The sequence below is a fragment of the Arachis ipaensis genome, chromosome B1 (genome assembly GCF_059453495.1).
Source record: "Arachis ipaensis isolate K30076 ecotype BB chromosome B1, ASM5945349v1, whole genome shotgun sequence".
In the NCBI taxonomy this organism is placed as follows: Eukaryota; Viridiplantae; Streptophyta; class Magnoliopsida; order Fabales; family Fabaceae; genus Arachis; species Arachis ipaensis.
In genome coordinates this window covers 68,522,047-68,536,382 of record NC_142436.1, presented here as the reverse complement: position 1 = coordinate 68,536,382, position 14,336 = coordinate 68,522,047, and the positions used below count along the sequence as shown (strand labels likewise).

The window sequence follows — 14,336 nt, the reverse complement described above, 5'->3', positions numbered from 1 at the left end:
ACTAAGCTTTTGAGGAGGGAAGAACTTGGCTAAGAAAGCCGTGACCAGCTTATCCCAAAAGTTCAGGCTATCCTTAGGTTGAGAGTCCAACCATACTCTAGCTCTGTCTCTTACAGCAAAAGGGAAAAGCATGAGCCTGTAGACTTCAGGATCTACTCCATTAGTCTTAACAGTATCACAGATCTGCAAGAATTCAGTTAAGAACTAAAAAGGATCTTCAGATGGAAGTCCATGAAACTTGCAATTTTGTTGCATTAGAGAAACTAATTGAGGTTTAAGCTCAAAATTGTTTGCTCCAATGGTAGGGATGGAGATGCTTCTTCCATGTAAATTAGAATTAGGTGCAGTAAAGTCACCAAGCATCCTCCTTGCATTATTATTATTTTCGGCTGCCATATCCTCTTCTTGTTCAAAAATTTCTGTAAGGTTATCTCTGGATTGTTGTATTTTAGCTTCTCTTAGTTTCCTCTTCAGAGTCCTTTCCAGTTCAGGGTCTGCTTCAACAAGAATGTTCTTGTCCTTGCTCCTGATCATATGAAAAAGAGGGAACAGAAAAATAATAATAATAGGGATCCTTTTTGCCCAGGTATAGAGGTTCCCCTGTGTGAGTAGAAGAAGAAAAGAATGTAATGTAAAGAAGGGAAGAAGAGAAAATTCGAACACAGATGGAAGAGGAGGTTCGAATTTGTGTGAGATGAAGTGTTAGTAGATGAATAAATAAATAGAAGGAGATGAGAGAGAAAGAGGATTTTTGAAAATAAAATTTTGAAAAGGGTTTAGTGATTTTCGAAAATTAGGAATGAAATCAAGTTAAAATTAAAAATTGAAACAATTAGTTAATTAAAAAGAATTTTTGAAAAAGAGGGAGATATTTTCGAAAATTAGAGAGAGAGAGTTAGTTAGGTAGTTTTGAAAAAGATAAGAAACAAACAAAAAGTCAATTAGTTAGTTGAAAAAGATTTGAAAATCAATTTTGAAAAGATAAGAAGATAAGAAGTTAGAAAAGATATTTGAAAATCAAATTTTTTAAAAAGATAAGATTTTAAAAAAAAGATATGATAGAAAGATATGATTAGAATTAGTTTTGAAAAAGATTTGATTTTTAAAATTATAATTAATGACTTGACTCACAAGAAATCACAAGATATGATTCTAGAACTTAAAGTTTGAATCTTTCTTGACAAGCAAGTAACAAACTTGAAATTTTTGAATCAAAACATTAATTACTGAGAATATTTTCGAAAATTATAAGATAAAATTAAGAAAAGATTTTTGAAAAATATTTTTAAAATTTTCGAAAATAAATAAGAAAAATGAAAAAGATTTGATTTTTGAAAAAGATTTTAAAAAAGATAAGATTTTTAAATTGAAAATTTGATTTGACTCATAAGAACAACTAGATTTTAAAAATTTTTGAAAAAGTCAATCCAAATTTTCGAAATTTATGAGTGAAAAAGGGAAAGATATTTATTATTTTTTTTATTTTTGAATTTTCAATGATGAAAGAGAAAAACATGAAAAAGACTCAATGCATGAAAGTTATGGATCAAAACAATGAATGCATGCAAGAATGCTATGAATGTCAAGATGAACACCAAGAACACTTTGAAGATCATGATGAACATCAAGAACATACTTTTGAAAAATTTTCAATGCAAAAAAAATATGCAAGACACCAAACTTAGAAATCTTTCATGTATAGACACTATGAATGCAAGAATGCATATGAAAAACAAGAAAAGACACAAAACAAGAAAATATGAAGATCAAACAAGAATACTGGCCAAGAACAACTTGAAGATCATGAAGAACACTATGAATGCATGATTTTTTTTGAAAAATGCAAGATGAATATGCAATTGACACCAAACTTAAAATCTGACTCAAGACTCAAACAAGAAACATAAAAAATTTTTTATTTTTATGATTTTATAATTTTTTTTTGTATTTTTTTTCAAAAATTAATGTGAGAAAGAAAAATAAGGATTCCAAAATTTTTAATATGAATTCCAGGAATCTTGCGCTCTTTAGTCTAAAGCTCCAATCTGAGGGTTAGACATGGCTTAATAGCCAGCCAAGCTTTAGTATGCTATTACATGCATTGAAGTGATTAGTTGAATCCTCAGTCCAAAGGAATTTGGACATGGCTTTACAGCCAGCCAGGATTCTACATGCTTCATGAAACTCTAGAATTCATTCTTAAAAATTCTGAAGAAAATATATATATATATTTTTGAAAATATTTTTTTTGGGAAAAACAAAAAAGAAGAAAATATTTTTGAAAAATTTTTTTGAAAACTTTTTGAAAATAAAATAAGAAGAAAATTACCCAATCTGAGCAACAAGACGAACCGTCAGTTGTCCAAACTCGAACAATCCTCGGCAACGGCGCCAAAAACTTGATACATGCGAAATTGTTACTCAGATTAGGTTGTAAAAATTGTTGTTCGTTCTCTCCCTGGCAATGGCGCCAATAACTGGTGCACAATACCATGGTCCAAGCATAACTTCACAACTTCGCACAACTAACCAGCAAGTGCACTGGGTCGTCCAAGTAATAAAGCCTTACGTGAGTAAGGGTCGATCCCACGGAGATTGTTGGTATGAAGTAAGCTATGGTTATCTTGTAAATCTTAGTCAGGCGGATATCAAATGGTTATGGAGTTTTCGAATAATAATAAATAAATAGAAAATAAAAACAATAATACTTATGTAATTCATTGGTGAGAATTTCAGATAAGAGTATCGAGATGCTTTCGTTCCTCTGAATCTCTACTTTCCCGCTGTCTTCATCCAATCAGTCTTACTTCTTTCCATGGCAAGCTTTCTGCAAGGGCATCACCGTTGTCAATGGCTACATCCCATCCTCTCTGTGAAAATGGTCCAAATGCTCTGTCACGGCATGGCTAATCATCTGGAGGTTCTCAATCATACTGGAATAGGATTTACTATCCTTTTGCGTGTGTCACTACGCCCAGCACTCGCGAGTTTGAAGTTCGTCACAGCCATCCCTTCCCAGATCCTACTCGGAATACCACAGACAAGGTTTAGACTTTCCGGATCTCAGGAATGGCCATCCATGGGTTCTAACTTATACCACGAAGATACTAATAACTCGGACTTGGTCCCCTGTATTAGATATCTAAGAGATACTCATTCTAGCTTCGTTGCATGTAGAATGGAAGTGTTTGTCAAGCACGCGTTCATAAGTGAGAATGATGATGAGCGTCACATAATCATCACATTCATCATGTTCTTGGGTGCGAATGGATATCTTAGAAGCGGAATAAGTTGAATTGAATAGAAAACAGTAGTACTTTGCATTAAATCATGAGGAACAGCAGAGCTCCACACCTTAATCTATGGAGTGTAGAAACTCTACCGTTGAAAAATACATAAGTGAATATAGGGTAAGCATGGCCGAGTGGCCAGCCTCCCATGGAGGTCTAGAGATCTAAAAATGATCAAAAGATGTAAATACAATAGTAAAAAGTCCTATTTATACTTAAACTAGCTACTAGGGTTTACAGAAGTAAGTAATTGATGCATAAATCCACTTCCGGGGCCCACTTGGTGTGTGCTTGGGCTGAGCTTGAAGTTTACACGTGTAGAGGTCATTCTTGGAGTTGAACGCCAGTTTGTAACGTGTTTTTGGCGTTCAACTCTGGTTCATGACGTGTTTCTAGCGTTTAACTCTAGACTGCAGCGTGGAACTGGCGTTCAACGCCCTTTTGCGTCATCTAAACTCGCCCAAAGTATGAACTATTATATACTGCGGGAAAGCCCTTGATGTCTACTTTCCAACGCAATTGGAAGCGCGCCATTTTGAGTTCTGTAGCTCCAAAAAATCCACTTTGAGTGTAGGGAGGTCAGAATCCAACAGCATCAGCAGTCCTTCTTCAACCTCTGAATCTGATTTTTGCTCAAGTCCCTCAATTTCAGCCAGAAAATACCTGAAATCACAGAAAAACACACAAACTCATAGTAAAGTCCAGAAATGTGAATTTAACATAAAAACTAATGAAAACATCCCTAAAAGTAACTAGATCCTACAAAAAACATACTAAAAACAATGTCAAAAAGCGTATAAATTATCCGCTCATCAATAGCACACAGTTAAGAGAGTGAACTAAACCCCTTTGCTTGCATGCGTGCCCCTCTTCAAACCTTGGTCATCCCATTTGTGCCAATTTCCTTTGAAGCATAGCACTCAGTGAAACAACAAAATGCAGTGCCCTTTCTTTGTTTCCTCTTGTTTCTCATTTCGAACCTTGGGTGCCCCAATTTAAGTGCTTTGCCTTGCTTTTCTTGGTGACCCCCTCTTCGAACCATGGTGAGTTCATATTTGGTTGGTTTTTGGGCTTTAAAGATGCCTTTCACTTGTGCTTCAATTTCACACCAAATATGTATTGCTATATATCGTTGAAAAGCTCTAAATGTCATCTTTCCAACGCAACTGGAAGCACATCAATTAAACATTTGTAGCTCAAGTTATGATCCTTTGAAGGAGGCATGGTCATGTTGTCACAAGGCTAAGAAAAAGCCCGAAAAAGTTAAAAAATTCCAATTGAGCGCTCATCTTTAAGTTTTAAAGTAGCGCTCAGTTACTTGCATTCATGGTCATGGGCCACGCTTTTAAAAGCGTGGCCTAAGGCATTAAAGTGTGCTCCAACTTCAAAGTGTGCTCCAAAACTCTTTTTTTTCTCCTTTTTAACTTATTTTGTGCTTTTTGCTTCTTTTTCTTCTTATTTCCTACAAATTTTATCAAATCAAAAGATCAAAGAAATATACCATTTAAGCACAAAAGAATGCAATATTTAAGCACTAATTATCAATTTCTTGTATGAAAAAGCATAGAAAAATATGACATGATGACATGTTATCACAACACCAAACTTAAACCTTGCTTGTCCCCAAGCAAGAAAATAATCATGTAATAAAGATTGACAGTCCAAGGTGAGGAGAATAGCAAGTTAACGTTCATGGTAAGCTAGTTTTCTATGCATGCTACAATCACAAAAGAAATGTAAATGATTGATGCTTCTATCTAGCTCATTTTTTGAAATCTTTTCCTTATATTTCTTCCTTGAAACAAGCTTTTCATTTTCTTATTAGCTTCTCCTTTTGGGTGCTTTGCCCCATGAGTTGATAACAAAGCTACGACTCTAAATGCTTTGTTTTCAAGTATTAGCACTTGATACATAAGCACCACAAGCATTTAATTTAGAGGACTTCATTAAGCTCATTTGTTTCTTTTCTTTACTCTCTAATCATTGATGCTCAGAGCCTTGAGCTTTGAGGCAGTGCATTTGCACTTGAGCCTAACCTTGACTCTAAGTGTTTTGTTTTCAATCATTTTGCTTGATACATAAACACCACAAGTACTTAACAATGGAATTGTCATTGGTACTCAGAGCCTTCAGCTTTCTCATTCTTTCCCTTTTGCTTTTCTTAATTTACAATTGCTTCTTCAAGGTTTTCATGATTTCAAAAGATTTCACAAAGTGTCCTATATGAAAACTTCAATTAAATAAAATCCAATGCAATTGAGCAACAAGTAATCATACTAGCTTTCCAAAACTTGTATGCACATGCTAATTTCTTCTTTAATTCCTTGTTTGTTTATGATCATGATACTTTACTGCTTTGAACTTTACAAAACTCAAGTTGGTAGTTATAATGGCATGGCAACATCTTACAAATCAAGATGTAGGCTATGCTTATTCATACACACATGTAAACAGAGAAGATGAAGACAATCATGCAATTTAAAGTGCTGGAAACAAAGGAAAGGAAAAGGAACTTTACAACCTTGTAATTCATCTTCTCTACTGTTGTCCTTTTCCTTCTATTCTTCCTTCTTCCCATACCAATACTCAGAATGCTTGCTCATCCTAAAGCAACAATTAGAATAATGGCTATGGGGCTAAGATGGATCATGAATGTCTTACATAATGAAATATTAGTAGCACATGTGTTTTAAGAAAGCAAAATTAAAGATAACAATCAAGGCACAAGAGACAGAGACATTTTGATTGCAAACATAAGAAGGTGAGCATGATATTAGTGTGACACTTACACTTGAAATTGATGCAAGTATCCAGTAAAAGTTGGAAGCAAATTTTGTTGCATAGCAACACCAAATTTAGAATGCAATCCTATCTCAATTTATTTGAATTAAAACCAAGCAAAGGGAACTGTTATATGTTAAGTACAATCACCAAGCCAAGAATCTGTCATGAATAAGAATTTCTTGGTGATGTATTAACAAAAACAGTTAATAAAAGCAAGCATTAAAAACAAGGAAATGACTAAAACAAAGAGAAAACTAAACTTGTCTAACTAAAAGAAAGATAACACTACAAAGGGCATTATGATTATGCAGACAAGTGGTGTTGCTTAATGAATTGCATAGAGAATTAAGTGGCACACAAACTTAGAATCTTAGTGTGACACTTTCATTTTTTTGATGTAATCATCCAGAAAGATTGAAAACAAATTGTGGCAGGGCAACACCAAACTTAGAATGTAATCATATGCCAATTTATTGAAATTTAAACAAAGCAGACAGAGAAAATGAACAAAGCAAAGGAAAGAAATATTACCTACGGTTGACATGTTCTTCACTTTCTTCCTCTTCTTCCAGTTTGTTATAAGGAATGACCTCAAGGGGGGAGAAGATTCAGCTATTGTCCCTTGTCTTGGCCTCTCCTTAGCAAGCTTCCTTTTGTAAATAGCTTGATTGAGCTTGCTTGCTGGATTAGGGACATAATTGGTGCTCTTGCTAGTTCCCTTCACTTCTTTGGATTCAAGACTTGGTTGCTGTGTGATTATTGGAGTTTTATCTTCATCCAGAGCCTTCTGAATCGGTGGTTCAATGAGCCCTTCCCCTATGCACTTTTATGCTTCAATTGATTGTGACTTCTCTTGAGTGTCTTCCTCACTTTCTTGCTCCTCCACTCCTTTTTTTGCACTCAACATTTGACTTAATAACTCTTTCATGGAGGAGGTTTGTTAATCTTCCCAACATCTCTTCATCTCCTCTTCATATCTTTTAATCACAGATTCAGTTGTTGAGACTTTTTGGTCCAGGGGAGTTTGAGGAGGTTGTGAGTGTTCAGGTTCTCTTGTCATCTCAAGTGCAGTTTCAGGTTCCAATATTTTCACCACCTCTTCCTTTTTTGCAATTTCACTTGACACAGGGACCTTGTGTTCTTATTTTTCCATTTCCTCCTTCTTTGCATTCAAAAATTGGCCTACCCGCACTTCCATGTTTTTGAGGGAGTTCTCTTGTTCTTTTCAGAGTTTCTTTGTCTTCTCCCAATGTCTTTTGATTATGGACTCAAGCTTTGAGAGCCTTTAGTTCATGGAAGTTTGTGTGGGTAGTAAGTTTTGAAAGGGGCTTTCTGTTGAAGCATGGTCAAGTGATGATATATTTGGATGAATATCATATAGAGCATTAGAATTTCCTTCCCAGCCACCATTATAATCATGACTTGCATCATTTGTTGGTGGAGGGAAATATCCCATATGATTCTCTTGCTCATCTTGTGTCTCTGAAGCAAATCTCCATGGATTGGAGTGCTTAGAATTTGTATTTTCTTGGTGATATTCCTAGCTACCATTAGAGATTGGTGATGGTGGGTAATATCCCATAAAATTTGTTTGATCATAAGATGAGTTGAACTCTATTTGAATTTTATAAAACACAACACCAATGAAATTTGAAATTCATCTCACAGAGAAGAATTTCTTAGTGAGGAAATAACTCAAACACCTTGCTATCAACTTAAATCAGAGAACAAAAACAAAGAAAATGCTTGATCTATACTTCTTACCCACTTAATCATTGTTGATCTAACTCAATCCCCGGCAACGGCGCCAAAAACTTGATGGGTTGAAAACGAAATTCCAACACCAAAACTCATCGGCAAGTGTACCGGATCGCATCAAGTAGTAAAACTCACTTAGAGTGAGGTCGACCCCCCAGGGATTGATGGATCAAGCAACTTTAGTGGGTGATTAGTTTAGTTAAGCTAACATTAGTGAATTGAGTTAAATTGAGTAACATAAAAGAAATTGCAAGGAATTTAAAATGCAGAAGGTAAATTGCAGTAAAAGTAAAGTGCAGAAAAGATAAATTACAAGTAACTTAATGAACAAAAAAGTAAAATATTTGAAACTTAAATTACAAGAAAAGTAAATGACTGAAACTTAAAGTGCAAAAAACTTAAATTGCTGAATCTAAATTGCTGGAAATCTTAAATTGCTTGAAGAATAAAGGGATTTGGGTGCTAGGATTTAAAACTGAGCAAGAAAATATAAATTGCAGTGAACCCGAGAAATGTAAGATGAAAGGAATTACAGAAGAACTAAAATAGAATTTAAAAATTGCAAAAGAAGTAAAACAGGAATAATTGAGATTAGATCTTCAAATTCATGAAAACAGAAACAAAGGGATCAAAAGGAAACTCAACGATGGAGAGATCCAGAAGAATTCTCCAATCAGAGTTCCAAAATCACAATCAGAAAGAAAGTAGAAGTTGCAGAAGAGTTAGAATGAGAACCAGAAAGCAAAAATCAGATTTAATCTCCAATTCTTCAAATTCAAAAAAAAAAGGGAAAACTAAAAAGAGCTCTCTATTCTACTTGCTCCCTATTGGAGCCAGCCTCCCTATAAAATGGAATTGATGCCTTTATATAGGCTTTACAAAATGAAAATGAAATTGAAATTAAAAACAAATTACAATTAAATGAAAATCCTAATTCTAGCTTGTTCTTGTACCTTTGAGTGATGATGTGGGCTTTGCTTGATTTGGATTTGAAGAAAGATGGGTCCGGTTGGTGTTAGCTTGATTCAAGTGGATCAGGATGCATTTGGTGACTTGGGTCTGTGTAAAATTGGATCCAAGATGCCACTTGATTGAAAATGACCAAGGGTGCTAGCTCCAGTGGAGCGCTGAATGAGAAAAGGTAACGTAGCGCTCACTAGCCCCCTTGTGTCAAGCCTCGAGCCTTGCTTCTTGGTGTAGCGCTCAGTTAAGAAAGATAACTTAGCGCTACACATGCTCCTTGGTGCAAGCTTTGCTTTTCTTCATGGGCCATGCCCGAAAAAGTAAAATTAGTGAACGGAGTGCTCATTTAGTGAGCGCTGGCCTTGTTTGAGCTTTGCCCATAGTGTATAGCGCTCAGTTAAGAGAGTGAACTGAGCGCCCCTTTGCTTGCATGCGTGCCCCTCTTCGAACCTTGGCCATCCCATTTGTGCCAATTTTCTTTGAAGCATAGCGCTCAGTGAAACAATAAAATGAAGCACCCTTTTTTTGCTTCCTCTTATTCCCCATTTCGAACCTTGGGTGCCCCAATTTAAGTACTTAGGCTTGCTTTTCTTGGTGACCCCCTCTTCGAACCATGGTGAGTTCATATTTGGTTGGTTTTTGGGCTTTAAAGATGCCTTTCACTTGCGCTTTCAATTGCTATATATCGTTCGAAAGCTCTGAATGTCAGCTTTCCAACGCAACTAGAAGCACATTAATTGGATATTTGTAGCTCAAGTTATGGTCCTTTGAAGGAGGCATGGTCATGCTGTCACAAGGCTAAGAAAAAGCCCAAAAAAGTTAAAAAATTCCAATTGAGCGCTCATCTTTAAGTTTTAAAGTAACGCTCAGTTACTTAAGTGAATGCTGGCCCTTGTTTTTTGCATTCATGGTCATGGACCACGCTTTTAAAAGCGTGGCCTAAGGCATTAAAGTGTGCTCCAAAACTCTTTTTTTCTCCTTTTTAACTTATTTTGTGCTTTTTGCTTCTTTTTCTTCTTATTTCCTACAAAGTTTATCAAATCAAAAGATCAAAGAAATATACCATTTAAGCACAAAAGAATGCAATATTTAAGCACTAATTATCAATTTCTTGTATGAAAAAGCATAGAAAAACATGACATGATGACATGTCATCAGCCATCTGAGGAAGAAACAAGCTCCTTTTCTACTAATTCAGTTGATTTACGTATAGGGTTTAGGGCAGAGCCCAGGAGGATTACTCTCCAGGAAGCTGGAGCCCCAGACTTTACTCTGCAACCGTATCAAGTGCGTCACCCAAATCTGGCTGCAGATTTTGAACTTAAGACTGCGCTAATCAACTTGATGCCCAAGTTTTATGGCTTACCTGCTCAGGAGCCTATCAACCACCTCAGGGATTTTCAGACAGCCTGCTCTACTGTTAAGCATCACGATACAGATGAAACTTCTATCCTGCTAACTGCCTTCCCGTTTTCTTTTGAGGGAAAGGCGAGGGAGTGGTACTACACTCAACCTGAAGCGACCGTTACTAACTGGGATACGTTCAGGAGAGAATTCTTGGAAAAATACTTTCCAGCTGAAGTTACAGATAGACTAAGAAAAGAGATCTCTTGCATTATTCAAGGCGAATCAGAGACTCTTTATGAGTATTGGGAGTGCTTCAAGAATCTTCTGGACACATGCCCCCATCACATGATTGACAAGTTGGTGTTGATCAGCTACTTCACTCAAGGCATGAAGCCTCGGGATAAGACCACATTGGATGGTGCAAGTAATGGTTCTCTGAAAAAGTACAAGACCGTAGATGAAGTGTGGCAACTGATCAGCGACCTAGCTGAGTCCACTCGGAATCACAGGAATAGGAACAACCACCCCAAGGCTGTTTCAGAGGTTTCTTCTAGTAGTGAGACTACTGCTTTTACACAGGCTATATGTGAGATGACCAACCTACTGAAGCAGATACAGCTAAATTAACAACAACCTCAGCCTCCCTCACCACAACAAAGTCAACAGTTGGTTCCTCAAAGAGTACACGGAATATGTGCTGATTACACTCATTACACTGATGAGTGTCCGCAACTCCAACAAGAAGACAACACCTTGGCAGCTACTCATAATTTTTATGACCGCCCGAATCAAGGATACAATCAACAAGGCGCCAATTACAACCAAAGTGGAAACCATAATCAAGGTTGGCAAGACAACTCCAACCAGGGGTGGAGAGATAATTCCAACCAAGGATGGAGGGACAACTACAATAGAGGAGGCAGAGACAACAATGGAAATCAGAGGTGGAACAACAACAACAGACAGCAAAACCAAAACCAGCCTTACAGAGCACCTCACCAAAGGCAGTCCCAAGTGCCTCAGAACAACCAACAGCAGGTCCCCCAAATCACTTACCCATCTTCTTCTCCCAATAACGAGTTACTTCACTCTCTTGCACAAAGAAAAACGACCATGGAAAACACACTTACTGGTATGACTTCTGCTATACAAGCTCTCGTCTCTTAGATGGGATCGTCAAGCACCTCCAACACTCAACCTTCAAGCTCCAGTACAATTCCTTCTCAACCTATACCCAACCTAAAGGTGGAATCAATGCCATTACTTTGAGGTCCGGAACTACACTGCAAGAGAGGAATCATGAGCAGCCAAGCCCAGAGGAAAACATACAAGTTGAAGGCGTTGTGGAGGTAGAGGATGCTGAAGAAGAGGATGTAGTACAAGACTTGGTTGAAGAAGAAGCATCTCAGCCAAGGAATGTGTACTAAGGGACGCAGAAGCTGCAAGTGGTGCCATTCCTATCCCATTTCCGCACCGTGCTAGGAAGTCCAGAAAGCAGATGGAGCTAGACCCTAAAATGGTAGAAATATTCAAAAAGGTTGAGGTAACCATTCCACTTTTTGATGCCATTCACCAGGTACCTAGATATGCTAAATTTCTAAAGGATTTGTGCATGCATAAAGATAAATTACAGAATTTAGAAACAATTTCTCTAGGTAGTTCCATTTCTACATTGGTAGGTGATATACTTGAAAAATGTAGTGACCCAGGTCCATGCATGGTTACTATTACTATAAATGGTGTGAAATTTTCTGACTGTATGTGTGATTTAGGAGCGTGTGTTAGTATAATGCCATTGTCTGTATATGATGCTTTGAGGCTCCCTCCCTTAAAAAGGTCGACAACTCGTTTTGTTTTAGCAGATAAAAGCATTATCTCTGTGGTTGGAATTGCTGAAGACGTGTTGGTGAGCATTAAGGGGCTCACATTTCCTATTTACTTCTATATTTTGAAAATGCCCCCTAATGACTCAGGAAGACCATCATCCATCCTGCTTGGAAGGCCATTCCTGAAGACTTCAAAATTCAAGCTGGATGCCTTCTCAGGAACTTACTCTTTTGAAATAGATAACAGAGCAGTGAGCTTCAATCTGGATGAAGCTATGAAGCATCCTCCTGAAGATCATTCTATCTTCCAGTGTGACATCATTGGTGAGACGGTAGCTGCAGTTCACCAGGAGGAAGTAGAAGAGAGGCACATGGAGAAAGATGCGAGTGTGGGGACACCCCCTGGATAAGATAAAGACATGTTTCAACCATCACTGGCTCTAGATGATCAAGTGCCTAGCCATGAGCAGAAATTGGAATTAAAGTCCCTTCCACCCTACCTCAAGTATGCTTACCTTGAGGATAATCAAAAGCTCCCAGTTATCATTGCAAGGGAACTCACTTCCCAACAGGAGGAGCAGCTGCTCAATGTGCTGAGAAGACACAAGAAAGCAATTGGGTGGAGCTTAGCAGATATAGTAGGCATCAGCCCTGAAGTTTGTGAGCACAGAATATTTTTAGAAGAGGGAGTCAGACCTATCTGTCAACCCCAAAGAAGACTGAATCCCACCATCTTAGAAGTTATCAAGAAAGAAGTGACCAGGCTACTTGAAGCAGACATCATCTACCCCATCTCAGATAGTGAATGGGTCAGTCTAGTACAAGTGGTGCCCAAGAAGTCTAGAGTCACAACAGTAAAGAATGAGCATGGAGAGCTCCTGACAACTAGAGTGCAGAATTCATGGAGAGTTTGCATTGATTACAGGCATCTCAACCAAGCTACTTGCAAGGATCATTACCCCTTGCCATTTATTGATCAGATACTTGATCGCCTGTCAGGTAAATCATATTACTGCTTTTTAGATGGTTATACAGGCTATTTTCAAATTCATATAGCTCCTGAAGATCAGGAGAAGACTACTTTTTACATGTCCCTTTGGAACGTATGCATACAAAAGGATGCCTTTTGGCTTATGTAATACACCGGCTACTTTCCAAAGATGCATGATGAGTATCTTCTCAGATCTTATTGAGAACTATATGGAAGTTTTAATGGATGATTTTAGCGTATATGGTGATTCATTTAGCCTTTGCTTGGATAGTTTAGCTAGAGTATTAGACATGTGTGTTAGTTCAAACCTTCTTTTAAATTTTGAAAAATGTCACTTTATGGTAAAATAAGGTATTATACTAGGAGATGTTGTTTCTAATACTGGTATTTCTGTTGATCCAGCAAAGGTGGATGTCATTTCTAGTTTACCTTACCCCTCCTCCATGAGGGAAGTCCGTTCGTTCCTTGGCCATGCAGGTTTCTACAGGAGATTTATCAAAGACTTCAGTAAGGTAGCATTGCCTTTATCCAGACTACTACAGAAAAATGTTGAGTTCGAGTTGAGTAAGGACTGCATGAATACATTTGATCAGCTGAAGATTGCCTTAACTCAAGCTCCAATTGTTAGAGGACTAGACTGGAGCCAGCCATTTGAGATTATGTGTGATGCCTCCAACCATGCAGTAGGAGTGGCGCTGGCTCAGGGCAAAGGTAAGGATCCTTTCGTAATTGCTTATGCTTCTAAGACCCTAGACGCCGCTTAGTCTAATTACACTACCACTAAAAAAGAGCTTCTGACTATTATTTTTGCTCTGGATAAATTCCGAGCCTATTTACTTGGTACTAAGGTGGTGGTGTACTTGGACCATGCAGCTCTAAAATATTTATTAGCTAAAAAAGTGTCCAAACCAAGGTTAATACGTTGGATACTGTTGCTACAAGAATTTGTTTTAGAAATCAAGGATAGGAGTGGTAACCAGAATTTAGCGGCAGACCATTTGACGCCTTGAGCACATTAAGACTGACTCCACTCCTATCAATGATGCTTTTCCATTTGATAAGTTGCACACAGTATCTGAGGTAGTTCCTTGGTATACACCTGTAGCTAATTATCTAGTTAGCCATACTTTTCCTCCTAATTTAACTAAGCATCAAAGGGACAAGCTGAAAAGCGAGTCTAAATATTATGTATGGGATGACCCATATTTATGGAGGTGTGGTGCTGACCAGGTAATCAGAAGGTGTGTTTTCCAATCAGAATTCCAGTCCATTTTAGAGGCCTGCCACTCTTCTGAGAGTGGAGGACATTTTGGCCCTCAAAGAACAGCTAAAAAAATTTTAGACTGTGGATTCTGGTGGCCTACTCTTTTTAAAGAT

General features: G+C 37.5%; 1 non-coding gene across 1 annotated transcript; it reads right to left on the bottom strand.

Moving 5' to 3' along the window:
• Nucleotides 1-10,385: 10,385 nt before the first annotated feature.
• LOC148576932 (small nucleolar RNA R71) lies at nucleotides 10,386-10,493 on the bottom strand. The gene has a single exon (XR_015903085.1). It is a non-coding gene; the product is annotated as a small nucleolar RNA R71 (small nucleolar RNA).
• Nucleotides 10,494-14,336: the final 3,843 nt, after the last annotated feature.